Below are 15038 nucleotides of genomic sequence, written 5' to 3' on the forward strand. Positions count from 1 at the left end.
TTTTGGACTCAACTCAACAGCAACGATACGTTGCATGTCGGCCTGGGGTGGTAAGGATTTTTAAGTTAATGTTTCAGTAGATCAAGAATATTTAATTAGTAGGCAAAAGTGTGTACTGTATGTGCTCGAGTAATGCACATGGTGCACACAGTCCATCCAGTGAAATCTCCCCGTTGCAGTAAGATCCATCTAAAAGTACCTAACGAAGTATTGCAACTGTGAACGCAAGGGATAAATTCTAAGTGGGTATAAAGTTGAGGCGCAGCTGTTTACAATGCGCCGCAAATACCAGCTTTGGATTCACCTGTCATTTTATGAATTGATTCAGCCCCAGCGTGTAGCTACTGTACTGAAGGGTTTGACAGATTTAAGCTTGACGGGTTGACGCCAGTGAACAATATGAAGCAGTATTTCCACGCCAAACATTGTGATGACACATAAATCAGTGTAGGTTATTCAACACAATGGAGGAGGAATGTGCATGGGTGGCCACTGGAGCTGCGGGTAAGTCTGCGTTTTCCCCTCGGACGCACAGTCTGTAATATTATTCTTCTGATCAATACACCAATGAAAATGTGCATTAAAGCCATAACCCTTAACAAAAATAGTTTGTAACTTGTAACTGTACATTTTATTTACCCTATTAATTATAGCATTCTGTATGCATGCACGTACAACATGTTTGATAAGTGTGCGCACAGCAGATGTACAAGATCAAGAGTGTGCTTGTAGAGTTGACCTGACCCTGTGTGCACACAATCTAAAATAGACATGTCATGTTATAATCATAACATCAAACAATGATAATTGGTAAACTTTACATTTCATATCACAGAATATGCACTCATATAAATTCCAACAGCTCCTGAATAAAAAACGTGAGATTAGCTTTAATATTTATTTTATTTGTTTTTGTTAAGAATTCAACCTGGCTGCGGTACACATGACATAACCGGTGATGCGGTTATCGCCCTCAGCCCTAGTTACATGGACCAACTACTGTAAGTTAGCTCTGTTGACATGTGGTGTATATGGAGTGGGTGGTGGGGGAGAGAGAGAGGGACGCAGACAGATTAAAGTAAAATTAGTTTATTTAAGAATCCTATACTGATATCTTGTGTCATGCAAGAATGTCATGAATTATCCATGATCTGGCTTTCTTCATCTGTCTCTGCTGAAAGCAGTAACGGCGCACCATCAAAATGTGTGTTCCACCAAGCAAATGGCAGCCCTTCATTATGTCCGTTTAAAACAATTATTAAGTTGTCACGACAAGATATGTTTGGACATGAGGAGATGTTAATAGGGATCGACCGATATGGGTTTTTCATGGCCGATACCGATTAGTAGTGATCAAAGAGACCGATAGCCGATAATAAAAGCCGATATTTACGGTAACACAAATCAGCGTTCTTTAAATGCATTTAAGGATATTTATCAATTCTTATAAATTGAACTGAAATAAAAAAAGAATGGACAAAACTCGAACCGGGCTTGGGACTCGAACCTGCAACACACTGTCATGCTGGATTAGCAGCCAAGGTGCCTGGACCGCTATGCCGGCCCAGGGTCGTTTATCCTCTTTCAGCGAATTGAAGTTACAGACAGTCTGCCAGCCTGCAGACGAATGCTGTTGATCATTTTCATCGCCAAATTACTAGTCTCATGTGATTACAGTAATCTCTTGCATGAGTATTGCGTACTGTACCAGACTATCCCCCCAAAAAGAGAACGAATCATATAGCATCTACTCTACCGGTAAGGAGGACATTTGTGTTTTATGTAAATTCTTCCCCCAACAATTTAACGTCATTCATGTAAACCCAGTGAGCAACCGCAGGCGTTCAGGGAAAAAGATGGATGTTACTGAGACCGTGTTAAGTATTAGTGGGCCATGCCTCCTGGCAAAGATTTGTGCTCCAGTGAGCGCACCTTCCTAGTTGATAAGGTTACTCTGTGGCCCTGTCATGTCAACTCACTCATCATATGGCACAGATCTGCTGGCAATTCAGGACGGGAACCCCTTTTGGTGTTTCATCCCTTCAGGACGGGAACCCCTTTTGGGGTTCTTGTTGTATGTACAGTATATTACCAGCATGATATTGTAATTTTTGAGCGGTGCAGCCGATCCTATGCACAGCTTTGTGTGTGTCAGTTTAAGCACGGAATGTGTTTGTAGCACGGAATGTGATTTGATTGGCTGATGTATGATGATGCTCTCATCATCATACATCATCATGATAAAAGGCACCGCTCACAGCTTTTTATAAACGGCTTTTTTCCCCACATGTCTCAAGATTTGACATTGACCACGGTAAGAGAATTCCAGTCAAATTCCGGTCAAATTTTGTCCCTGCCCGTCTCAAGTGTTGCCATTGACGATGAATGGAGAAATGACGTCAGAATTCCGCTAAATATGACGTAAAACATCAAACGCCATTGAAATTGAGGGGAAAATGTATATGTAAAATGAGCAAATCAGCCAACCAATCACAGGCAGCAGGCATACTCCCAGTATGAGATGATGCATGACATGATGATGTATGATGATAAGAGATAATTCCGCTAATTATGATGTCAAAACATTAAACGCCATTGACATTGAAGGGAAAACTTACGCCATAAATTATGTAAACGAGCAAATCGGCTAACCAATCACACCTTATGTACCTTATGTAGCAATGTCAAATGTCCGCTAACATAAATTGATGTATACGATGACAAGAGCGCCCCATATTTCATTTGTATTTTGTATTAATATTTGACCATTTTCAGTATTTAGAAAGCGTTTTTAGAATCTGCCTCAGTCCTAAATGTGTTAAAACTCCATGTCAGACTGCCTCTCTCTGTAACGTGCCCAATTCACCCACGGCGCATCGGCATCCCCCGCCACATCGACTGTACAGAAAAATATGTTTTAGCAGCTTAACAGCAGCAGGCTAATCAATTGATCCAGATTTAGCCGTCCATTGATCTTGGCGCAGCCTTGGCTCAGCCAATTACAACTCGTGTATGATAATGATGTCATTAGCAGTCCATGGCCCAACCTATTAGGGTAGTGGAAGCACCAGTAAAAACCACCTGATCCATGCACGGAAACATTTGCACAGCCCAGTGCTGTGGAGATGGGTCCAAGTGTGCGTTGTAATAGCCCTCCCTTTCCCCTCCTCTCTCCCTCTGTCTACTTCCTCCATCACTGGTGCAGTAGCAGTGGTTCAGTAGCGAGGGTGTTGCTGACTGCTGCTCTGTGTGCATGTTGATGAATGTGGAGGCCTGACGGCTCAATGTGCTTACCTAATGGGAGCTGCTCTCCTGTCACATTGCAGTTCTCTCTCTCTCTCTCTCTCTCTCTCTCTCTCTCCGTCCCCCTCTCTTTCTTTCTCTTTCTCTTTCTCTCTCTCTCTCTCTCTCTCTCTCTCTCTCTCTCTCCCTCTCACTCACTCACTCACTCCTGCCTCGCCCCTCTATTTTTCGAAGGTGGTAAAGAGGGGTTTTCGCTTGGCTAGGCACGGCAGCTTCCACCCTCCCATTTCTCAAAGGTTAATGGAGCTGCCTCATAACGGGCACTAATCACCAGGTAATCGCTTTCCCTCTGCTTGATATGTGGCTAAGGTCAGCCGTGGTGACCAGCAGCACAGCAGCCATTTTGGGCGAGGGGGGGAGTTGGGTTCTTCCTGCTCGGTGCCTGAAGATGGTCGCCACACTGATTTTAAGTTGAGAATGGCTTGTAGTGTGAGGCATAATGTTATCGGTCTTATGCAACGGCAAAAGCGGTGTTTGTCTTATTTCCCCCTAAGGTGCGTTTACCCCTGAGCGGTTAGCTAACATCCCAGTGCGTAATAGATTAGATTGAGTGACTAAGTGACTGGTTGTTTTTGTTCCCTTCTCCACTCCTCTCTATCAGCCTGCTTGGAACACTGGCATGTAGCCCAGCACACATTTGACACTCCTTTGTGTGTGTGTGTGTGTGTGTGTGTGTGTGTGTGTGTGTGTGTGTGTGTGTGTGTGTTGTTTAAAAATGTAAAATGAGAGTGAACATGCTGCCTCCAGTTAAGTCAAGTTTTTTATCATTACCTTGGTGTTTCTTTAAACTAGCACATGATGGACACTCTGTGAGAAAGACGGAGGCAGACAAAGCCATGAAAGCAGACCTTTTGGCTTTGATGTCAGCCAGCCACTGAGATAGCTCAGTCCCAGCCCAGGGTTTGGGATTTGGGTTTTTATTTTTTCAACTTAAAATGTATTCATTTTTCCATGAATACCGGTAAACAATAAGAGACAAAAAGACAACAGACAAATAAATAGACATCACAGGGATTGGGATTTCAGCACCGGATTTAAGTTTGTGGTGGGACTGATTTGAGACTGAGAGAATGTGTGTGTGCACGCTTGAGACTGAGAGAATGTGTGTGTGTGTGTGTGTGTGCGCGGCTGCGCGCGCTTGTATGAGGGCACACGCATTGCATGGCAGCACTGGGGTATGTAGCTAAAGAAGATAGATAGATTGTGTCATAATCGTTCTTGTTGCCTCAAGCCCATCGTCTAGCCTCACACTACTGAGCAGCAGTGGAGCTTATAACCGCTCTAGTTCCCAAATGAGCTGAATGTTTACTACATTCATGTACAAGACAAGTGGATTCATTTAGAATTTTCCCATACATCTGCAACCAATAGAATGGTGTATTATTAGTGTGTAATGCACTGTAGATAGTAACTGTAGGTCAGCCTGTGGCCCTGTGTACACTTTGCATCACAGTTTAAAAATAACCCAGACAGATAGTACAGTGTGTGTGCGTGCGTGCGTGCACTCGATGGCCGTGTCGCCTGCCTCTGTGGAAATCCTGCAGCTATTGAAAAGCTTGCAAAATCAATGTGGCTGTTCATACATGGATCTAATCCCCAGATTTACTAGCATTTAATCTGCGGTTATGGCAGTCCTCTGATGGCTCTAATGCCATCAAACAGATGTCCCTGCTTAGCTGGCCAGGTTGGACTGCACCTGGTGACACAGCGGAGACCCAGCACTAGGTGGCCAACTGCACTTTTCAATGGCTTTTGTCCTCCTATCCTAGTTGGTTGGTTATGGTTATGGTGTAACACACAAAATCTGTGTTCAATCATGCACATGCAAACTCATGGGCACACATGCACAGTACAAAACAACTTATTGACCGTTTGAGATGCAATGTGAACTCATTCAACCAAATTTGTCTGTTTAATAATGTATGATTTTGAATTATTATAGTCTTGGCTGGTTGTGGGTGGGATGGGATTATGTTTTATTTCCACTGAAATGCTAAACTAAACTAAAATCGTCCCCAGCATGTCCTCTTATTGTTCAGTGCCAAGGCTGGGCTGTGTGGAAAACACTTAGATTTTGTACGACGTGCATGTGGGGTTGTTTTCACATTTCAAAACCTAATATGAAATGTTTTACACAAAGTGTTGGATCACTTCAGGAGGTGCATGGTAGCAGCCACTACTGAGGCTGCTATTACGGTTTTGTACAAACTCCTACAAATGATTCTGTGCTGAGCATTCTGAATTAATGAATATCCCCGCTTAATTAAAGAGAAATGTTTTCTTTTTTTGTGTGCCAAAATTGTGAGGATGGATGTGTATGTAGGTGTTAAGATATATATTATTTACTGCCACCATGTTGGCTCAAATTAGACTTGCTTATCTTTGTAATATACCGAGCAATATAATGGGATATTCAGCGAGGATAAAGGCCATATATTATTTTTTGAAAGTGGCAGAAACTCAAGAATACTAATGGTGTTTTAATACGTATAGTGTTCAGAGAAGTTGTGAAAAACACATTTACTAGGGCGGTCGGATGACGTAGTGATAATAAATATCTGCCTACCACCGCGGTAGTGTGTAGTGTGGACTGGACATTGTGAAACATTTACCAGTGAAAAATCACTTACCTGTATGTAAAAAAGTACTTTTGTTTAGTTGAACACACACAGACAATACACAGTATGACTTTAAGCTACTTTGATGCCACAAGTCCCTATTTCATTAGTTGCCCGGACTCCCCCAGGACTCTATACTATAGCACCCCCATTTTCACTTCACGCTATACATATATCTTTACCAAAAAAAGCTGATATTTCACCCCAGAATAGAGACGCTAGAAGACATGTGGTTAAAAAGCTGGACTGTCACCAAAATGGTTGCTATTGGCACTCATGGATAGGAATACTGCAACTGATGAATGAGAATTGATTGCTTACAAATTTAATGGCAATTCTAGCAATTTTTTAATTAACAGAAATACCTCTTTGTTAGTGATGACTCTCATCCACTTTTATTGGTTTGTGTATGGCTGATTCATTTAGAGAAAAAAAATCCTTGTTTAACATTAAAATAATAATAATAAAATCATTCATTTAACTGTCACCTAAAAAATGACAGTGGAGAGTGATTTAATTAAATTTGGCCCCTCAATCTACTGTAAATGTGTAAGTATTCTCAGCATTTTTCTCTGTCATACTAATGAATGTAGTGAATACCACAAAACTGCCCCAAAGTTACAATTCTGAACTGAATATTTATGGACCCAAAACCTGGGCCTGCAGGCACACAATGCAGCACGCACGCACGCACGCGTACACACACACACACACACACACACACACACACACACACACACACACACGCAGAGAGAGAGAACTGTGACTGCAGTATGCAAGATTGCTTATGTTTACAGATTCCTAATGTACGTGTTTTGGGGTGTTTAAAGGCAGTAAACGCAAGGAATCTCTGAGTCTCACTATGTGAATGGTAAATGTCGGTGTTATTGAACAGGTGCTGTGAGGCACAGTAGTGATATTTTTATTTCCGAGCTGTTGTCTACTTGTGGAGCGAGGTGGTGAGGAGAAGGCTCATGGGATAATGGGGGTGGTGATGGCATGTATTTATGTACGTGTGTGTGCGTGTCCATGACATTTTTTTAAGAGTGTGTCTTTCTATAGCCTATAGAGCGAGCAAGTGCATGCACGCACGCACGCACGCACGCACGCACGCACACACCCCTACCTAGATGCGTGTTTGGAGTGTTCTAGTGGATTGAAAAGTGAATGGAGCCTTGGAATAAAACCCACAATGTCTCCATAGAGCAAGTCAACTGCACTATGAATGGCATTATAGTTTATTTTTTCTTTTCTTTTTTGGTAGGTTCAGCGGCTATATTCACATTTGTATTTTGAGGTGATGCCAAAGCAGCTCCTTTCTTCATTGCCTCCATTTCACCCATGCTTAGACCTCCACTGTCAAGCTGTTATCACCTTATTTGTTCCATTTACACATCATTCATGTTTTTTTTCTCTCCCCTGTGTGTGTGTGTGTATGTGTGTGTGTGTGTGTCTGTCTGTATGTGTGTGTGTGTCTCCCTTTTTTTCCCTCCAATTTTTTCCCTTCCAGAGTATCGTTGTGTCATTCCTTGTTGAGAGGCAGTGTGGCGGAGAGCTAGGAGGTGAATGCAGTCAAGGTTAGTCAACAATGCTGAAGCGACAACAGTGGCTAATGCAGCCTTTCCTTTCTGCTCACCTGTATTACCTCGACCCTAACCCTGTCCTGCTCTGCACAGTGGACCCATGCCAACCCCCTCCTAACCCTCAGCATGCCTCCCTTTACTTGTCATGCCTTTTATCCAACTGTCTTTCTTGCATACTTGCCCTCCCACTGGGGCGGGGAGTACATCTCAAGCCCGTCACTGTTCACTCACCCCCTTCCCAAGTGCTCTCGCTTACTGAACCCACGGCCACCTCCCCACCACGGAAACCTACGAATTTTACTCATGTATACCTGTGTATGGGATGTAAGAAATACAATCTTCAATATCTGTCTTGTAGTATTGACCGTTTTGTTATCGTTGCTACGTTTAAGCCAATACCCCTCCCTCCAAACACACGGCTCACCCAATCTCCTGCACGGTGAACCACAGCCCCCCACCCCACCCTTCACATTTTCAATTCCGACCCATGGCTCTGTACATGTTTGTAATTCAACTGAAAGCGTGAGAAAATGTGATTACTGTTTTGCCATTTCCGTGCCTCTCCCCAGCCATTTACAAAGAGGTGCGTGTGTCAGAGAGGGGGGGGTGGGGGAGAGAGAGAGTGTGTCCACGGCTGCCGCAGTGAAGCCAGTGCTGATACGGAGGGGGGCTGCAGTTCAAAGCCAGCTAGCAGGTTACTTAATTAGTTTGGTAATTGGCTTGCCGTGGCCTCCGTGCATCCCTGCCCTCCTGCTGCGGCTGTGCACGGGAATAGATGAGCTATGGGTGTAGCTCTCATCTCTCCGTCCCTCGCTCCTGCCATCCATCCATCCATCCATCCATCCATCCTTTCCTCCTCCTGCCATGATGTAACTTATTGAGCTAGTGCTGCACCACGCCTCCTCAATCCATTCACCAGCACGACCACAAAGACAGTCATTTAGCGGCACGATACGCTTCCACTCTGCTCAGTATCAACTATCAAAAGGTGTTTCAGTATCTCCCACGCACTGCTCTCTCTCTCCCTCTCGCTCATTCAATTCTGCACTCCATATCTCCATTTCCCTGCCGCGCTATGTCTTACACACACACACACACACACACACACACACACACACACACACACACACACCTCAACCATGTGCACATATCTATTATTAGATATAGATGTGTTATGCATTAGGCAGAATAAATGCATCCAAACAAGCTATTTGTGGATTTTCCCATCTGCCACCTCTTGAGTAGACTCAATTCTCCGTGCTTCCACAACAATGTGATGGCAGAGACTGCCCTGTTTCATGAATGTTGACAATAATACACATAAAGCAGTCTCCTGAGCTATTAAACTAATCATAGATGACAAGTGACAACAACCATATTATTACCACATTGTAATACATTATCTCTTGGTTGGAGACAGGGTTGACATTAAAGGGATAGCTGACTCATGTCTTTATTTTTTAGGGTCACTTGCCCCTCCTATATACAGGTTTAATTTAGTTTGTTTTTAGTTCAATGTTTGTTTTAAAAACGCCATTGACAATGAAGGGAAAATTTACTTCATCTTGTCCCTAACGCAAACATTAAATGCCATTAACAATAAAGATAATTTAATGTTTGTCACCTAATCAACATGAGTTAGACTTTAATATATTCGCGCCACTCACTTCACACAGGTGGTATTTTTGTAATGTATATGCACTGTCTGTCATGTATGGTATAATTCTCTTAAACTCATGCTAAGATACAGCACTGAGCCGCTGATGATAGTTTTAACTAAAATATCAAGTAAAGAATAACCTATGTGGTGCATAAGAGACAGTGCTTTGATGCTGCATTATTTATTGCATTGTTTATTTATACCAAGCCGCTTGTTCATTGTTGTAATATCTATCTGCATTACCCAGGATAAGCTAATACAGCCTGGCTAATGATATATCTAGCCACCTTCCTATCTATTCCCATTCATTTCCAGTTTGTATCTTCAAAAGTCCATAAATAAATCGTTAAATGCTTTCTAGTAAACGTCAGATATCTTTAGATGCAAGGCTGCTGCCAAGCTTTTTATCTACTCCCTCAGCGCAGCAGTTGATTCTGAAAGCTGCTGGGGTTGGAAGGCCAAAGCACAGTTAAGTGCCTCCTCTTGACCTCGACACTGATCTCCAAACTGTCCGATTCTGATTCCACCACTGAAGATTTTGTTGATCCGCTGCCTATTAAATTGGTCATATCTAATGGCACAGTTTGAAGACCATATCTCTTTAAGGAGCTTGTCCCTCTCACTGCTGCTAATTCAGGCATTCAGGATTTACTTACTCTGTTTAGTTATTCCTGCTGTCTTGGAACAGAATAAAAATATAACCAGAACAACGATGTGAATCAAGGATGTTGTTCAACAACAAGCATCTTGTTTCTCAGACCTCCAAGAGATGTGCTTATCCCAGTTATCACCATCTATCCGTAAACTAGATGGCTGAATCATTAGCTTACACACTGAGAGCAGTCGAGCGTGACCAGAGGAGAATAATTGATTCCTGGAGACGTATTGCGGTGGAGATGGAAGAGAACCCGCCCTCCAACATGGAGCTATTGAGCACAGTTTCTCTGTATCTTACGTCTTAATTCACTGGGTGTAAATTAAGTCAAAAGGGTTGTTAATACACATGCTCATGCAGCGTCTTTATTTTGCACAGCAACAGTGTTTGACTGTCATTGCACCCTTTGTCCATGGGGTGGCAGTCTGTGGAGGTGAGGCAACCATGTGCTCTTTGTGAAATAGAGCAGACACTGGCTATCTGAGTAGATTAGCATGGGGACGGTAACCGCACAGGAATCACACACCCCAACTGACACTCTTTCGCTCTCCCCCTTTCCTGGATCCATGCTCATGAAACCCATCTGCAAAGCATGGACAGTTTCTCTTATGACCACCAATCGCTTTTAAATGTGTATACCATACACTCTCACTCTGCTGGAATGGGGTTTTTCTAATTGGATCCAGAGCGTTGTGTCAAACACATGCCATGTTTATTTTTGTTTCTCTGTCTTTGTTCACAAAAGGATCTGGCTGAAATGTAAACTTCCTCCTTTTTGCATCAGAGTGCTCTCTCTCTCTTCTCACTCTCCCTCTCTCTCTCTCTCTCTCTCTCTCTCTCTCCCTCTTGGAAAGCTTACGGTCTCGTTTCCTCAGTGTGTTCACTACGTAGCAGTCTGAACTGCTCTTTTATTCCGATGAATGTGGTCCTGTTTTGCCCAGAGACTCAGACAGACATAGGACAGTGTGAGTGCTTCAAGAATGTCTGTGGAAAATTGGGGCTCAGTGAAATGGCACCTGCGGTGCTCGATGTATGTGTTCCATCCGCCATGCACCACTTGTTTATTCATTTAGAGTATGCACCCACCTATCCTCCTTCGTATGCTGTGTGCAATTTGTCCAGTCTGTTTGTTCACATAAACAAACTGTGTACCCTTAAGAGGGTATAACCTGCTATGACTACAACAGTATTGAACTACATCAAAAGCAGTGTTTACAGTTGCTCATGTACTATGCAATAGAGTTCTTATGTTCCTCTGTTCCAGGAAGAAAACATTTGATCATTTTGATTACCTGGTGGCTGCTACCTCCATCTGGAATGCTGTTTGCTTGTGTTCGTTTTCTTTATATGCAATAGTTTTACCAAACGGCTGCTGCAAACAAGTTTCACTCTCCTGAGTTTGTGTAGCTTGGCAAAGAGAATAAACATATGTAGCCTACAAGTGTCTGGGTTTTGAGAGCATTGCGAGGCTGCCAAATGTGACTGAATAGCTGTGTAAACAAGATGGCTATGTGAAGCAGGGCTTTTTACTGATTGCCTAAAGTAAAATACCATTCCTTGGCTTCCTTCACATTTTAACAACTGTGTTAATGATGGTAAATAAAGCTTTGCTAGGTAGCACCCTAATTAGTAGCTCCTGAATAGGCTTGTTTCTGCCTTTGTCTGACTGGAGTTTCTCCAAAGGGTGTCCTGATCTCTTGTCACCTTGACATGGTTGTGGTTGTTTGCTTGCATACAGAAGGGTGTATAAACCCTGTTATGTGTGTTTTTCTCTTTGTATTGATGTAGTGTGACTTCATTGTACTTCAGCTAAAATGATGGTCACTCCTAATGGGAAACTTCATATCCACAAGCATGCAGTTAGCCATATTTAGTGGAGTAATTTCCCTGAATTACTTTGTTGGGAGATAGAAGAGGGTAGTTTCAATGCTTCTCCCCCCCCCCCCCCCCCCCTCAATAGCCTTTAGGCCAAGTCTGTGTTTTAATTAGTTGTGTAAGGCCTTATTGTCCCATTGGATTCTCTCAACTTGTAAAGTGCTCTCCTAAGATACCATGAAGGCTAAAAAGGCAGTGAGTGATTTGAAATCAGTCTTTTTCCTGCCTGCCAAGATTGAAGGGGGTGGGGGGCTATCAGCACATGCCGTCTGTCTGAGGAACAGTAAATTTGAGCAGCAGTCTTTGTTCTTTATGGGTATAGGACCCATGGCAAAGAGAGAGTGAGCGTCATTGTTTTAAAACCCCATCGATTATATCCGGAAAGCACAGGTCTTTGTTCTCTTTGAGATGTTATGTTTCAAATATCAGGCTGCTGTTCCTATAGTATACATTACCTTTGCCTAAGAATATAAAAAATAGAAGATGCATATAAATGGTCTACAAGTTCAGTGTAACACATGTGTTGGTGTTCTTCCGATAATGTCTAGCCAGAGGGGAAGTTAACGTGTTACACTGTTGAAATGTAGTCATGTTGGAGGAAAGTTGAGCTTATGAACCACCCTCTCCCAAAACATGCACACACACATACACCCCCTCTCCTCTTGCTTTACAAGACTTTTCTTCTCTCAATTTCATTTTCCTTCAACTTGTCTGCTCATCCCTGGTGAAATGTATTAAATGAAGTTACTAGATATGAGTGCTTAAGAGGCCAGGGCCTCTGAGTCTTGCCAAGTCTCTCAGAAGCTTGGCTCACTCATCCATGTCACCTTTTTCTGTTGTTTCAGCTACTGGCTGACTTATTTGTATTACCGAGCACACCCCCTCCCTCCCCCCTTTCTGTTTCTCTCTCTCCGCTTGCTGCCTCTGAGCAGCTTGTTTTTCTCCAGTGTGGCTAATCAGGCTAAAGCAAACAGTGTGTGTCAGCCGCTGCTTTTGTTAAGTATTCATATTTAATGAGCCTAAGTGACTACAGCATCCTACAGCAAACCTAAATGTAACAGTCAAACATGAGGCTGGACAAGCACCTTTGATTTGCACGCTTGATATTTGGCCACACTATCGGTAATTGTCTGAGATGAGAGAGAAAGATTGATTTCTGAAAGTGATAGCTACTGCTGATTTATTTTCCCATTTCTTCAAGTCACTTTCTATTTCTGTTCGTACCTACAAGGAGGTTTTCCCCTCTTTTAATACCTTTAGGAAATAGAACTAAAGGTGTCATTTCTCTCCCCAGAGCAAAGTATGGTTCTGTTACATTTCATTTCCTCTGAGTTCAGAGAGAGGGGGAGAGGGGGGTGGGGTAACCCGTTTTTGTGAGATTGAAGGCACTGTAGCTATGAAAGGGGTGCTTGGGGAAAAGGTATTGTGATGGGACGTTTGAATGCTGAGCAGAATTGAATAGACACAGTCAGCTTCCCAGATACATGCTTAGGCCTGTAGAATGTGGAGTGCTTTGCTTGTAACTGCACCGGTTGTCTCCTTTCATTATCGGTTAATGGTGCCCAACTTGACAGAGCCATGTGATAAACAGAGGAGCTGTGAAATCCTGGAGGTGGAGTTCTCGTCTGCCTGATAATGGGATCTCATCTGCCGAGGAGGGTAGCCTGCCCTGGCAGCCAATCCAGCTTTACTCTGTTCCACCTAAAGAGAGGATTCACTCATTTCACTGCACCCTTCAGTGCAGTCTTGGCCCAAGCTTAAGTCCCACAGTACCTACCCAAGTGGCTTTTGACTAGCTTCCTGCGTGCCATATATATATATATTTCCCCCATCCCTTTTTTTAATGTGTGAATGATCTCCTGAATGGAACGGTGGACATTGTTGTATAGTGGAGGCGATGAAACTGTGTTTTTTTTAGTGTTGCAACCACTCCAAGGGACAGCAATGTCTGTGTTAACCTATGTGACCACTATGTGACTATGAGTAGCAGTAGGGGCAAAGGGGGCGCTGTTTTGCCAGAAACTAAGAGAGAGAGATACAGTAGCGCTGCACTGTTGCCTGCTAATGAGAGAGAGAGGGGGGGGGGAGGCAGGGGGAGAGGGGAGTTGCACCACTCAGTTCACACAGGTGTGATTTATTTGTTTATTTGTTTGTTCTTATGTTACTATTGGACATCAAATGTATGGTATGTCCACAATGTGTGCGACAAATTGATCTTAATCAGGGGAGTTGCAGTGTGTATTTTTCTGCCGACCTCATCAATCATTGATCTATTTTATGAGAGACAGAGAGAGAGAGAGAGAGAGAGAGAGAGAGGGGGGTGGGGGGGGGAGAGTTTGGCAGACGGTGTGTGTAAATACCATAAACCTTGACACTGTGTAACGCATAGTACAAACTCTGATAAGGGATGAGCTGTGACTGGTGTGGTGTTGGGTTACTGTGTGTAGTTGGACTCCTCCGGGCAGTTGCCTTCAGTAGCTAGAAGTGGTTTGCCAGCACTTGTGTCACAGGGGGACAACCCCTCCCCCCCCTCCCTCCACACCATTGAAAGGAGATGGCCAACATGGGTTGTAGCACAATGAAGCACCCCCACATAACCACCCTCAACTCGATTTCTATTGATCCTCTCTGCCTGTCTCCCTTGCCCCCATGGTTGGCTTCAGTGCCAAAGAGCCCAATGTGCTGGCTATTTGCTTTGGTTAATTGGATTTTGACAGGGATCCAATATCATGTTTTAGACAATGAAAATGTGTCAAGCTACTTGCTTAGTAGAATGAAAATTGTTCTATTAATTTATAACTTAATGTGGCCAGTCTTTGTTTTCCGGCTTCTCGTATTATGTGTGGGGAGATTTGTCAGATTTTCCATTAAGTCTGAGAGGATTTAGATGAAGAGGAATGGAGCTGTATCTTTATAATCAAAAATTACAAAGCGCTGAGTACTCAGACATTGAACACAGGGATCACATTTGATGATGATGTGTAGGCTAACGTAGCCATTAAATCCACCCAAATTAACTTGCCAAATATTGCTAATGGACTATTCTGATTATTTCCCCTGCTTGTTCCTGCCATTTTAATGGGCGGGGTGACTAATTAATTCATTATCTAAAATGCAAATGTGCTCGACAAGCCTGAGCAGCATTCAATTGCCTGCCTCTATTCTAGCGTTATTTTTCTGAAGATTTAGTGTTTTGTCTTAAAATCATTGATCAATTATTACCAGAATCTGATTGTCTGGTAATACAATTAACATTACGTATTAATTAAGCTAATATTGCTATATGTGCATAGCTATAAATGCTACTATTGCTTTGACGTGATCTCTTTGGTGTTTGTTATTCA

The 15038-nt window shown here is 43.0% G+C and overlaps 1 protein-coding gene across 1 annotated transcript in view; it reads left to right on the forward strand.

The window, feature by feature from the left end:
• Positions 1 to 15038, forward strand: part of rerea (arginine-glutamic acid dipeptide (RE) repeats a) — a 164880-nt gene that overhangs the window by 29426 nt on the left and 120416 nt on the right. Inside the window, exon 2 of the mRNA XM_080764130.1 lies at positions 7432 to 7498. The gene's annotated coding sequence lies outside the window, so the exon portion shown is untranslated. The remainder of the gene's footprint in view (positions 1 to 7431; positions 7499 to 15038) is intronic.

The sequence above is a fragment of the Protomyctophum bolini genome (genome assembly GCF_963924005.1).
Source record: "Protomyctophum bolini genome assembly, chromosome: 5".
Lineage (NCBI taxonomy): Eukaryota > Metazoa > Chordata > Actinopteri > Myctophiformes > Myctophidae > Protomyctophum > Protomyctophum bolini.